Source organism: Phalangium opilio, unplaced genomic scaffold, assembly GCF_054372755.1.
Source record: "Phalangium opilio isolate 3A_F unplaced genomic scaffold, DU_Popi_V2 ptg000056l_1, whole genome shotgun sequence".
NCBI classification, from domain to species: Eukaryota; Metazoa; Arthropoda; class Arachnida; order Opiliones; family Phalangiidae; genus Phalangium; species Phalangium opilio.
This window is the reverse complement of record NW_028324175.1, coordinates 6,678,420-6,692,347: the sequence shown is the minus strand read 5'-3', so window position 1 is coordinate 6,692,347 and position 13,928 is coordinate 6,678,420. Positions and strand designations below refer to the sequence as shown.

General features: G+C 33.8%; 1 protein-coding gene and 1 long non-coding RNA gene across 2 annotated transcripts in view; one reads left to right on the top strand and one right to left on the bottom strand.

Moving 5' to 3' along the window:
* LOC149668303 (uncharacterized) overlaps positions 1-13,928 on the top strand; it is a 108,796-nt gene that overhangs the window by 66,994 nt on the left and 27,874 nt on the right. The gene's annotated exons all lie outside the window — the stretch shown is intronic.
* Positions 1-13,928, bottom strand: part of LOC149668305 (DNA (cytosine-5)-methyltransferase 1.S-like) — a 168,715-nt gene that overhangs the window by 135,636 nt on the left and 19,151 nt on the right. The window lies entirely within an intron of this gene.

The window sequence follows — 13,928 nt, the reverse complement described above, 5'->3', positions numbered from 1 at the left end:
CATGAATTTAAGGTCAACTACACTTGTCAAATGAATAATGTTCACGTAAATTCGTTTTTATACAAATGTTCAGGGTTAAAAACGTCCAATAACGCTTTCAGATCTAAAACAACACTATACTTTTCCACCCACCTATATACTTTTTACCTCTCCGTGTGACGTAGTCCAGGAGAGGTTCTGTAACGGCCGTATCTGTCTGTCTGTCTGTCTGTCTGTCTGTCTGTCTGTCTGTCTGTCTGTCTGTCAGTCTGTCTGTCTGTGTGTCTGTCTGTCCGTTGTTACACCCACGTGACAGCGTTCGCAGTTTGCGTATCGGAGCAAACGTGTTCGCCATTTCCGAACTGCTTTCACAGTCACGGAAATGACTCCTCTACTTGAGTTCTCATACCACCATCTTCTGGTCTTTGTCCATCCCACACGAACACCAGTCTGTACTTACTGGCATCTAATCACCCCACCATCTTCTGGTCTTCGTCCATTCCACTTGGACACCAATCTGTACATACTGGCTTCTAATCACCACCATCTTCTGGTCTTTGACCATCCCACTTGGACACCACTCTGTACATACTGGCTCCTAAACACCACCATCCACTGGTCTTCCGTCTACTCCACATAGACACCAATCTGTATCATTGGCTTCTAACACCACCATCCACTGCTCTTCCGTCTGTTCCACAAAGACACCAATCTGTATCATTGGCTTCTACTCCATTATCATCGTTTGGTTTTATGATATACGCGGTGATCAGCTAGGGTTACGAGAAACGTCTAGCCTCCCTAAGGTGGGATCGCCACCAAAGGTTTTCGCAATTGCGCTTTTTCCTTACTATTATAATGGAAACGAATCGTATATATACCCCAAAATCTGAAGAAAGCGGGCAAGAGGGGTACCCTTCACTTTAAACTTCAATATTAGCAAAGTTTGAGATGATAATAGGTATAACTTTATTTTAAACGATTTATCTATTATTAATGTTAATTATTGAAGATTATAATAATTAAAAATAATTATATTTATTTAAATATTAAAGATAAACCTCTCGTGCAAAGAGAGAGATTATCATTGCCTCCTATATCTACCAAGGCCCGTGCATGCGATATATTTCCTTCATTGCCTCCTATATCTATCAAGGCCCGTGCATTGTGATATATTTCATTCATTGCCTCCTATATCTATCAAGGCGCGTGCATTGTGATATATTTCATTCATTGCCTCCTATATCTATCAAGGCCCGTGCATTGCGATATATTTTTCAAAACAACAACAAAAATGGGAAGCTCCTCTCAGAAACATAATAATTTCTTTTCTCTGTATATGAAATGAAAATATGGATAATATTGCGCTCCTTCTTTAATGGTATGAATCCTTGCCTGTCTTTTAATATTTTACGTAGGAGTAATACGTTTTTAGCGAAGTCTAGAGAGGATAAACATAAGCGAGATTGTTTCGACAAAAAAATACTGCTTCCAATAATGGGTTTATACTCCTTGTTACTGTTGTATAGAGTAATCATGATAAAAACTTAAAAAATACGAGAGGACAGACCTTTTTTATCCTCTTGTTTTATTCTTAATAAGAATATAAAACATTTATTTTTTGATGCTAAGATTGCTTTAAAAAAATCCAAACGGTTAGGCATTGGTAAAAAAGACAAATGATATTTTTCAAATCTAATGAGATAACGCCCACCTAGTTCAAAATTGCCCTTTTTTATCCGCGGGAGCCATTCTTAATGAGATTTCGATGCTAGTAGGTTGTCAATTAAACTACCGGTATATTATTGTTGTTGGAAATTGGATATTAAGTCAAATTAAGTGGTTGTAAAGAGCCAGCAGGTTTTTGCCACTTCTTTTTGTGAGTATTTGATTTTTGTATGTTAAATGGAGGAAGATAATGTTGAGAGAAAGGATGAAATGCGGAAGTGCAAAGCGCGGGAAAGGATGAGGGCAAAAAGGTCGACGTTTTCATTGGATACTTAAGTTTATATAATCTTCTCGACACGGAGAGGTAATATTTTGGTTTTCCCAACTTGTTACCTCTCCGAGTGACGTATGTCACGGAGAGGTTCTAATTTCGACGTGTGTGTCTGTCTGTCTGTCTGGCTGTTGTTATTGACTTACACCCCAGGGGACCGCGTTCGCAGTTTCCGAATCGAAGCAAATGTGTTCGCTATTTCCGGACCGCATTCACAGTTCCCGGAAAATTCAAAACTTGAGGCTATCCACAATTCAACTGACCACTATTATTTCATCTGACTAGTCAATTGTCCATTCCACATGAACACCAATCTGTATTCATTGGCTTCTAACACCACTATCTTTTGGGCGTTGTTTTTGTCTATCCCACATAGGCACCAGTCTGTACTTACTGGCTTCTAACACCACCATCTTCTGGTCTCTGTTTTTGTCCATCCCACATGGACACCAGTCTGTACTTACTGGCTTCTAACACCACCATCTTCTGGTCTCTGTTTTTGTCCATCCCACATGGACACCAGTCTGTACACCTGGTTTCTAACACCACCATCTTCTGGTCTTTGTTTTTGTCCATCCCACATGGACACCAGCCTGCACACCTGGCTTCTACTCCATCGTCATCGTTGGGTTTAAGACTTTCGCGGCGATCAGCTAGGGTTACGAGAAACGTCTAGCCTCCCTAAGGTGGGATCACCACCAAAGGTTTTCGCAATTGCGGTTGTTCTTGCTTTTAGCTGGAGTTCGACACCCTTATATACGACCTATTTGAGTGAGGCGAAGCAACCGGCGTATGCTTCATTTCAAACGCCAATATTAGTCAAGTCTCTCAAGAATGTTTAATTGTTCTTTATCAACACGATGTAACGATCAATAAGGCGAACAACTAACGAAGAAAATGTTTAATATTAATTATATTTATTAAATTATTTAAGAAAAATCTGTGCTAACTAAAACCATATAGTCAAAGTTTATATAGGACGAGTAATGAAGATTGCGTATAAAGTCGGTACACTGTACACATTTCATAGTTAATATAGAGCGAGTATTTAAGCATTTAGCCCACTGTATTACTAATCATGGAAACTCTAGTAAGTTAAAATAGGTCGAGCATTGATGTTAATAGAGACGGAGTAGAGGAGTTGAATTAGGATAAATAACAAATTCAGTTTGTTGTGTCATTGTCTCAGTTAGAGAGGTAACGGTTGGTAAGTGCGAAACTATCGTAAGTATGATAGGTTGTGTTTCCCAGTTTTGGGCACATTCGCGTTGTTTTGATGTGTAAAGAAATCCTACAGAATCATAATATTCCCTTTATCCATAATATAAAGTGAATATGTGGAAATATTTTTCGTAATTATGATGCATTTAGTACTTTTGTAGCTTTAAAGCTCTGTTTCATTTTGATAATCCAAAAATTTATTTTAATATCTTTATTTGAAATGGCTGTTTATATATTACTTAAGCTATACTACATCTGTATATAGAATAATCCTTGGTTTAGTGATTTCACGAAGAAAGCTAAGATCTAGACTCCGGCGGGTATATCTAGTATTACACGCAATAGGCTTAGTGAAATAAAGAGTAAATAATTGAGGCCAGAGGTGAAGTAAACTTGGGGTTTTGATTTTCGTGTCTGAAATGAAAAGAAATCAACGGTTCAGAGTGAGCCGAAAGTTAAATACACTCTTAGTTAATCAGGTAAGATTTTATAATTGAAGAAAAGATCATGGTGGCAATTAGATTAGTAGGGCTAAACTACAGAGTTTTTATTCTCTTTATAGTGCGCACTGAGCATCAATGCGTCTAGCTACAATTTAGCTTTGGTATTATTTAACGTTAACACCATAGATAGTATACACAAGGATCGGAAGGTATGCCTTCCGTAGTGTATCTCTCTTTGCCGCGCTTGTGCGGGGGGGCCGCACGCCAAACTTCTGCAGTTGACTTCCGCTTCTGCGCAGACGAGGTCTGCCTGCTCGTTTTTCGTGCATGACTCGCCGTACGCATGCGCTGGTTTCCGGAAGTAGAACCTACCCAGTTTGTACAAAGCGCGGCAAGCTCTCCCCCGACCTTCTGATCCTTGTGTTTATTATCTATGTTAACACTCATGTTGGCAAACTAAGTATATTGTTGAGGTGAGGTGAGACGAGACGATAGTGTTTACACTGCAAACCAGTTGCGAATGTAGCTATCAGAATAAAGAGTAAACAGCTGAAGCGTAGGCTTCATTTCCTGTTCTTTTTGCCATTGACTGATTTCCATGTGTCCAAGATTTATCCTTATTGGATGTAAAATGTCGTCTGCTTTACTGTATATTCGCTATGCTTGGAATACTGCTTCAATATTTCGTAAATTTTTACTTCAAAAAAGAGAAATAATTCCATATCTAGGTAAATAACTTTGTACTAGTAGACCTCTTGACTCGGAGAGGTAATATTTTGGTTTTCTCAACTTGTTTAACGTGGTTTGAAGTATATAATTTTGGATAAAAAGGGGGCATTCGGATCTATTACGTTTTGAGTGTAATTTACTCCAGTTCTTCGAACATGCACTTTAAAAGATTGGATGATAATTTGATAAAGTAGATCCGGAAGATCTTGTTAAAATATATCACCCCATTTCTCGGTAAACATTACGAATGAAACGAAGAAGTATTAGGAGATGACAACGTCCACTATAAAATGCATAATGCATGTATACTTTTGGTGGGTTAAATCGTACGCGGCGTGCCCGTTTTCTTGGCAAACGTCTTATATTATAGAAACGTTAAGTCTGTGGGTGCTCTTCGTTAGACTGTGTAGGCGTGGGCGCCTGCCTATAGGGTTGTCTCGATCCGCATAGAGGAAATATAACAGAGGTGTCTCAAGTTTTTAAAAGTCTCTTACCATAGTTTTGCTTTTGTTAAAGGTAAGAATATGATTTGAACCAAGTGGCACAGTTAAATTTTATAAACAGAACAATAGATGAAGGTATCAACTTTGGCATGTGCCCAATAAGAAAACTGTACTATCCCGAACGTTTGGTTTTCACCCTCAATTGCCTGATTTATTATTAAATTTAAAGGGACTGAAATGAAGGCATCGGAAGGTGGGTGAAAATTATTTGAAATTCGTCATAATCACGTGATTAAGGACATACGTGGTTCAAAGAAACATGCTTCGTTTAATCGGGGAATTCTCGAGAAAAACCAGGACTAAGTCCCACTCCACGTGGAGTCTGAATATCGGTGTCACGAGGTGCCTGTGACGTATCTCTAATAATTTCTCCCCATCCGCCGATGCCTTCTTTTACAGTCCCTTTAATTACGAGCTTTGTCAATTTCGATCAGAGAAAAGAGTTATTTCAAAAAGACTAATGTGACGTCACTCATGCTCATACTACTCGTTCACAGAGAAAAAACTGTACCAAACATGACTGCCAACTACCAAAGCAATGCCTACGTAATTATTATTGATTACGTAGGCATTGACCAAAGACAGACCCATTATGTTTGGCATAGGCGGTGACGTCACATCTGATAGCATCTCTATAGCGCTTTCGTTTTCTAAAAATACCATATAAGAGAGCGGTGCTTGTCCACAAAATCCGTTCCCTCGTCATTCCTCTATGTTCACCCCATCTTTTTGCCTCTTTTACTTATTCCTTCGATCCGTTTCTGTCGCTAGTTCGACCCCCTCATTCTACGGCCCTTAAAGGCCGACTTCCATCGAAAAGAGTTCTAGCGAACTGAAAACCAAGCGACCGTGCCGATTTTCGAAGCCCCGCTGGGTCAAAAGTTGGAAGGGTTCTAGCTAACTGAAAGCCGTGCAATGTGGTTCTAACGAACTGAAGATGAACAATAGAAATCCTTTTAAATTTATTTCCCCTCGAATTTTTGCTTTCCCCTGAAGGAAATTCTCTATCGCGTATCTTCAGTTCGCTAGAACCACATTGCACGGCTTTCAGTTAGTTTAGCTAGAACCCTTCCATCTTTTTCCCCAGCGGGGATTCGAAAATTGGCACGGTCGCTCCATTGTTAGACTCGATGCTCGGTTTTCAGTTCGCTAGAACTCTTTTCAATGGAAGTCGGCCTTTAAACTTAAATCCACGTTCGCCAAACTCCACGCGTTGGTTGCGCGGATTCTGTTTATTTTATTAGCCGACAGTTCATAATTACACTCCCTCACGTCTTAACCATGGCCCTTGTGTCTATGACGATGAAAGTTCATTAGAGCTATAATAATTTGTTAAATTTCACGACACGATACGTTAAAAATTAACAATTTATGACATTTTCACATGTTCATGTTATAATATTTAACTGTGTTGTTATTACGGTGACTTGCAATTAAGCTATTACGACTTAATATTTTTATACAACTACTACTAAGATTGTATTCAAGTTGTAATTATTTCTTGTTCTATATGTAAATCAACTTTCATTCATTATTTCAAATGTTTGATCAATCACTACACACTTAGCGTTATTCAATAGAGAGACATTTGTGTGAATGGTGAACCGTAGAACGGTCTATCATAATAAGACAAAGAATTCTATTCATCAGTTGCTTTTCTAACATATACTTCAGTACAGTACAGACTGTTTGGAAAAATTTCTAGAATTATAAAGGATCGACCCAGAGAAAACATTCTTTAAAAATCTTACTCAGTCTAGAGCATTTTGACAATTCGCCAATTAACAAATAGAGCATTAGTACACTGTAAAAAATAATGGTGCATTCTTACACCATATATGCTGTTTTTTTCGGTGCCAAAATTGACACCATTTAAGGTGTACTTCTACACCATTTTTATGATAAATTCACGCCATTTACCAATATTATTTGCAAGAATTATGGAAATATTAGGCATTTATGCACCATTTATAGTGCTTTTTAACATCTTTTTCAGGAAATCGTTTGAACTCTAATATTACTACTTAGTTTAATGGTGTTAAATGTAGGCAAAGTTACGCCACGTATATCACCAAATGAAGTGAAGGTGTTAAATATTTTTTCTATATTTAGCACCACGTTTAAAGTGTAAAACAAAGCCATTAATACACCATTTCAAGTCTCTGTTCACTCCATTTCAAAGCCCTATTTACTCCATTTCAGAGCATTATTTACTCCATTTCAAAGCCCTATTTAATCCATTTCAAAGCCCTATTTACTCCATTTCAAAGCCCTAGGTATTTACTCAACTTCAAAGCCCTAGCTATTTACTCCATTTCAAAATCCTATTTACTCCATTTCAAAGCCCTATTTACTCCATTTCAAAGCCCTAGCTATTTACTCCATTTCAAAGCCCTAGCTATTTACTCCATTTCAAAGCCCAATTTACTCCATTCCAAAGCCCTATTTACTCCATTTCAAAGCGACTATTTACTCCATTTCAAAGCCCTATTTACTCCATTTCAAAGCCCTATTTACTCCATTTCAAACCCCTATTTACTCCATTTCAAACCCCTATTTATTCCATTTCAAACCCCTATTTACTCCATTTCAAACCCCTATTTACTCCATTTCAAACCCCTATTTACTCCGTTTCAATGCCCTTTTTACTCCATTTCAATGCCCTATTTACTCCGTTTCAATGCCCTATTTACTCCATTTCAAAGCCCTATTTACTCCATTTAAAAGCCATATTTACTCCATTTCAAACCCCAATTTACTCCATTTCAAACCCCAATTTACTCCATTTCAAACCCATATTTACACCGTTTCAAACCCCTATTTTCACCATTTTAAACCCCTATTTACTCCATTTCAAGTCCCCTTTTAACAATTTCAAGCCCCTGTTCACCCCATTCCAAGTTGATTTTACTACGGCAATTAACAGATTGTCTTCCATTCGGCTGAAAAACCCCGCAATTTGGCGGTTTTGGATTCGGTATATTATGATTAAAAGTTCCCGATGGAAATACAGTAATTCTCGGGAACACGAAGACTCTATACCCGAGATAATCTGATTATCTAATGAAGATTGAGTGGTTAGGTAAAATGAGCAATAATTCCATGTATTTTTTTAAATATTAAGCAAAATTTAGAGTTTAGAAGAACGAAATATTTTCAAATCGAAGAAATTTACCTTGAGAAAGCGATTAGCAAATTGTTATATTTAAGTCATATGCATTATGTAACACTGTAATGAAGTTTGAACATAGAATGAGTACCCAAAATCTATTTTCTAACGTAACATAGTTCCTCTATATTTCTTGTTCTATATGTAAATCAACTTTCATTCATTATTTCAAATGTTTGATCAATCACTACACACTTAACGTTATTCAATAGAGAGACATTTGTGTGAATGGTGAACCGTAGAACGGTCTTTCATAATAAGACAAAGAATTCTATTCATCAGTTGCTTTTCTAACATATACTTCAGTACAGTACAGACTGTTTGGAAAAATTTCTAGAATTATAAAGGATCGACCCAGAGAAAACATTCTTTAAAAATCTTACTCAGTCTAGAGCATTTTGACAATTCGCCAATTAACAAATAGAGCATTAGTAGTCACACAATATAACACGACGTAAATTTTTTTAGACTGTCAATCTCCACTAACGGCTTTTGTTCAATTGATTGATGTTCGCTTAACCACTAACCTAAGACCCTAGTGTTTCCCCATACTGTGGTAAGTTCGCTTAGTTTGACCAAAAGGGAGTCGCCCTTACAAAAGGTCAGTAATATTAAACATAATAACATCAATATTCAGATAAAATACACCACCTTGAACTCTTGAAAATTTGTAAGTAACTAAGGTAGTATCTAATTTAAAAGATGGAACTTGTTTTATCTAGGTAAGACATTAATCTCAAAATCCGCGGGCAAATTAAAGAAGGGGTTGTTTTCACTCTGCATTTCATTGGCGTTTTTGCTCGCCACAATGCGAACTTTGCGCGTGACATTTGCAATGATGAGAAATAGATCATTTCGAGCTAAATTCTCACCAATGCACTTTCGCTTTCCTTCGACGAATGGAAGATAACCGGGTATTTTCTTGGACGCGTAGTTACCATCCGAGTCCAAGACCCGTTCCGGCTTAAATTTCAACGGTTCTTCCCCAATCCAGCGCTAATATCGAAAAACACGATTGTCCCGTTGGGAATTTTCTTGCCGCCAATTGACGTGTTGACGTTGGTGTCGTGAAGAACGAGGACGGATAAGGGCGGTTTGTACCTCAAACATTCCGAGAAGAAGGCCCAAGTGTAGGGACAATCTTTCCTGCGGTCCACGGTTGGTAAACCGGAACCTAATTGTAATTAAATTGCATTTCGGTATAGGTAATATCGGGATAAACGTACAAGCGACGTAGGTAATTATAATGGTGCTTGTTCCGAGCTTAAAGGCCGACTTCCCGCGAAAAGTGTTCTAGTGAACTGACAACCGAGCATCGAGACTAACAATGGAGCGACCGTGCCGATTTTCGAATCCCCGCTGGGGCAAAAGTTGGAAGGCTTCTAGCTAACTGAAAACCGTGCAATGTGGTTCTAGCGAACTGAAGATACGCAATAGAGAATTTCCTTCCCAGGAAAGCAAAATTCGGGAGGAAAAAAGATTAAAAGGATTTCGGTTGTTCATCTTCAGTTCGCTAGAACCACATTGCACGACTTTCAGTTAGAGAGAACCCTTCCATCTTTTACCCCAGCGGGGATTCGAAAATCGGCACGGTCACTACATTGTTAGTCTCGATGCTCGGTTTTCAGTTCGCTAGAACCCTTTTCGTTGGAAGTTGGCCTTTAAGTTTCATCCTAACATAAGACCGTTAAGACGGGAGAGGAGAATAAACCCCCGCGACCCATCTATTGAATCCTACGCAATTACGAAAATGTTTGTACCTATGTTGTCGTCTATTTCTTCACGAATTTTTTCCTTAATTTCAGGAAAGGCAGCTAAAGCTCCGAATACCCACGTGATGGCAGTTGTAGTTGCGTCGGTACCAGCTGAAAACATAAGTATAGCGTTTTAGAGACAGCTATTTTAAATGGTCTATCGCGTTAAAAACAATGCCTTAACAATACCCAAAAAAGGTCGATTAATATTCTTTGCAAATGGCGATCAGTTAAGTAAGTTTTGTTTTCAGATTCCTCGGATTCAGCTTCGATACCAGAAGCGATCACGGAATCCGTGAAGTGACGTAATTCATCTAGAGTATATATATATTTAGAGTTATTACACGTAGATATAGATTTCTCTTAAAGGGAGGGTGAAGTGGAAAATCAAGTGATTTTTTATCAATTGTTCTACTAATTACAAGACCAGTCTGCATAGTGAAACATTCAGGAAATACTTCCGAATGATTTTAAAATTAAAATTAGGTTCAGATTTTAAAGATAATTTTAAAGAAGGACCTCCGACCAATCGCTTAACGCCCTGCCTTCTTGTTAACAAAATTCTCGTGGCACGTTGGGAGGCTAGACGTTTCTCGTAACCCTAGCGGCTCGCCGCGTACATCTTAAGCCTAACGACGATGATGGAGTAGAAGCCAATATTACAGATTGGTGTCTATATGGTATACACGAAAGACCAGTAGATGGTGGTGTTAGAAGCCAATGTTGCAGATTGGTGTCTATGTGGTATAGACGAAAGACCAGTAGATGGTGGTGTTAAAAGCCAATAAGAACAGATTGATGTGTATGTGGTGTACATGAAATACTAGTTCATGGTGTTGTTGCTAGAAGCCAATAAATACTGAGGGTGTTGAGTGAAAGAATTGGCGGTTAGTCAGCAGATGATGGTGTAACGACTAGATAATGATAGGCGTTAAATAAGATAGATAAAGCAATGAAGTAAAGTTTTCGGAATTTCTTTGTACTGCGAACGTGGTTCGGAAATTGCGAACACGTTTGCTCCGATACGTAAACTGCGAACGCGGTCACGTGGGGTGTGACAGACACACACACAGACACACCCACACGTCCAGCGTAATACCTCTCCGTGACGTCATCGTCACTCGGAGAGGTAAAAATATGTAAAATCGTTTTAGCGTATATGAGTTGATCAGCACCGAGAAATTATAGAGATGACGCGGGGAATTATTTTAAGATCTCCGCGGCTTCAAGATCAAAGTTAGGGATATGGGCGGTACTATATGATTTATTAAGTTTGGAAGAGCAGGGGCTATTCTTAAATTTAGCCGCGAAGGCAATCCGGAATTAAATAGTATTTAAATTTAATTTTGTAAGCCTAGTTTTAAACGTCGTCTGCTAGACCTAGTGATTCGAAAAGTTGCAACGAGTAAAGCGCCCCCTACTACATCGTTATAAAAGGCGCCAAAATTTCAAACTTCGAAACGACACGCGTGTAAGCTTAAAAATCGAACAAACCTTTATAGATTTATTGAAAATTAAGCTATAAATGATGAATTTAACGATTTAACGTAATTTTAAGAGGTTATTTTGAACGTAATAAATAAGTAGACCTATAAATAAATTCAATTTTAAGAAAAGAAAGGCGCCAAAATTCTAACGTCGTAACTACACGTGTGTAGGCTTAAAAATCGAATAAACCTGAATATTTTCGTTAAAAATTAAGTTAGGAAGTTGAATTACACGATTTAACTTAACTTTAAGAGGCTACTTTGAATATAATAAATTAGGCCTATAAATGAATTCAATTTTAAGAAAAGAAGATACCTTTATTGAACTCTCATAAAAACAAACAAAGGCCCTTAAAAATATAAAAAAACATAAAAAAGTAACAAACCAGTCGAATCGTAACTCTTCAAACTCGACAATATAGTAGAAGCGGTGGGAGTTAAGGGTTGACTAGATTTAGCCCCGCCCAAATAAAAATAAAATAAAAATAATTTAAAAAAAATAAAAATAAATTAAAAAAAAATAAAAATAAATTAAAAAAAAATAAAAATAAATTAAAAAAAAATAAAAATAAATTAAAAAAAATAAAAATAAATTAAAAAAAATAAAAATAAATTAAAAAAAAATAAAAATAAATTAAAAAAAAATAAAAATAAATTAAAAAAAAATAAAAATAAATTAAAAAAAATAAAAATAAATTAAAAAAAAATAAAAATAAATTAAAAAAAAATAAAAATAAATTAAAAAAAAATAAAAATAAATTAAAAAAAATAAAAATAAATTAAAAAAAAATAAAAATAAATTAAAAAAAAAATAAAAATAAATTAAAAAAAAATAAAAATAAATTAAAAAAAATAAAAATAAATTAAAAAAAAATAAAAATAAATTAAAAAAAATAAAAATAAATTAAAAAAAATAAAAATAAATTAAAAAAAAATAAAAATAAATTAAAAAAAATAAAAATAAATTAAAAAAAAATAAAAATAAATTAAAAAAAAATAAAAATAAATTAAAAAAAATAAAAATAAATTAAAAAAAAATAAAAATAAATTAAAAAAAAATAAAAATAAATTAAAAAAAAATAAAAATGAATTGAAAAAAAATAAAAATAAATTGAAAAAAATAAAAATAAATTGAAAAAAATAAAAATAAATTAAAAAAAATAAAAATAAATTAAAAAAAATAAAAATAAATTAAAAAAAATAAAAATAAATTAAAAAAAATAAAAATAAATTAAAAAAAATAAAAATAAATTAAAAAAAATAAAAATAAATTAAAAAAAATAAAAATAAATTAAAAAAAATAAAAATAAATTAAAAAAAAATAAAAATAAATTAAAGAAAAAATAAAAATAAATTAAAAAAAAATAAAAATAAATTAAAAAAAAATAAAAATAAATTAAAAAAAAATAAAAATAAATTAAAAAAAAATAAAAATAAATTAAAAAAAATAAAAATAAATTAAAAAAAAAAATAAAAATAAATTAAAAAAAAAAATAAAAATAAATTAAAAAAAATAAAAATAAATTAAAAAAAAATAAAAATAAATTAAAAAAAAATAAAAATAAATTAAAAAAAATAAAAATTAATTAAAAAAAAAAATAATAATTAAAAAAAAAATAAAAATAATTAAAAAAAATAATAATTAAAAAAAAAATAAAAATAATTAAAAAAAAATAATAATTAAAAAAAAATAAAAATAATTAAAAAAAAATAATAATTAAAAGAAAATAATAATTAAAAAAAAAATAAAAATAATTAAAAAAATTAAAATAATTAAAAAAAATAAAATAATTAAAAAAAATAAAAATAATTAAAAAAAATAAAAATAATTAAAAAAAATAAAAATAATTAAAAAAAAATAAAAATAATTAAAAAAAAATAAAAATAATTAAAAAAAAATAAAAATAATTAAAAAAAAATAAAAATAATTTAAAAAAAAATAAAAATAATTAAAAAAAAATAAAAATAATTAAAAAAAAAATAAAAATAATTTAAAAAAAAAATAAAAATAATTTAAAAAAAAAATAAAAATAATTTAAAAAAAAAATAAAAATAATTTAAAAAAAAATAAAAATAATTTAAAAATAAATGGAACATTAGCGTCATCAACATTCTCGTCTCCAGTTCTGGCTGTTCCATTATCAATTGAAGGCACGCTGAGAAGCTGGCATAGTTCTTGTTCCTCCTTCAGCAAACTGGTTAGTCGCTCCAAACGTTCGTACTTTGTCTTCAAAGGCGTTTCAACTCTTCCTTTCAAATGGAACTCCTGTTGTACCAGTCCAATGTTTCCCACGCCGTTAACATCGTAGTCCTGGTTCACTTTTAATTGTTGGCAGAGATTGATGTACTCGGTTTTTAACTCTTCAACCAACCTTTCCATTCGAAGAAGCAGATTTTCCTCCTCTTTTACCATTTGATGTTGCACCTCTCTGTGACAATTGAATACTACTAGCAGTCTATCCCATTGTTCCTTTTCAGATAAGCCAATCTTGGCCCATGTGTCGCTCAAGGTTTCCTGGGATTTAACTAGCATTTTTATCGTCTGCTTAACAGTCTGCTACCGTAATAATTTTTCAACTGGGGGAGAACCGCCTACTTTCGTATATTTAAATATAATAATCAACTGATGGCGTTTTCCTTTGGG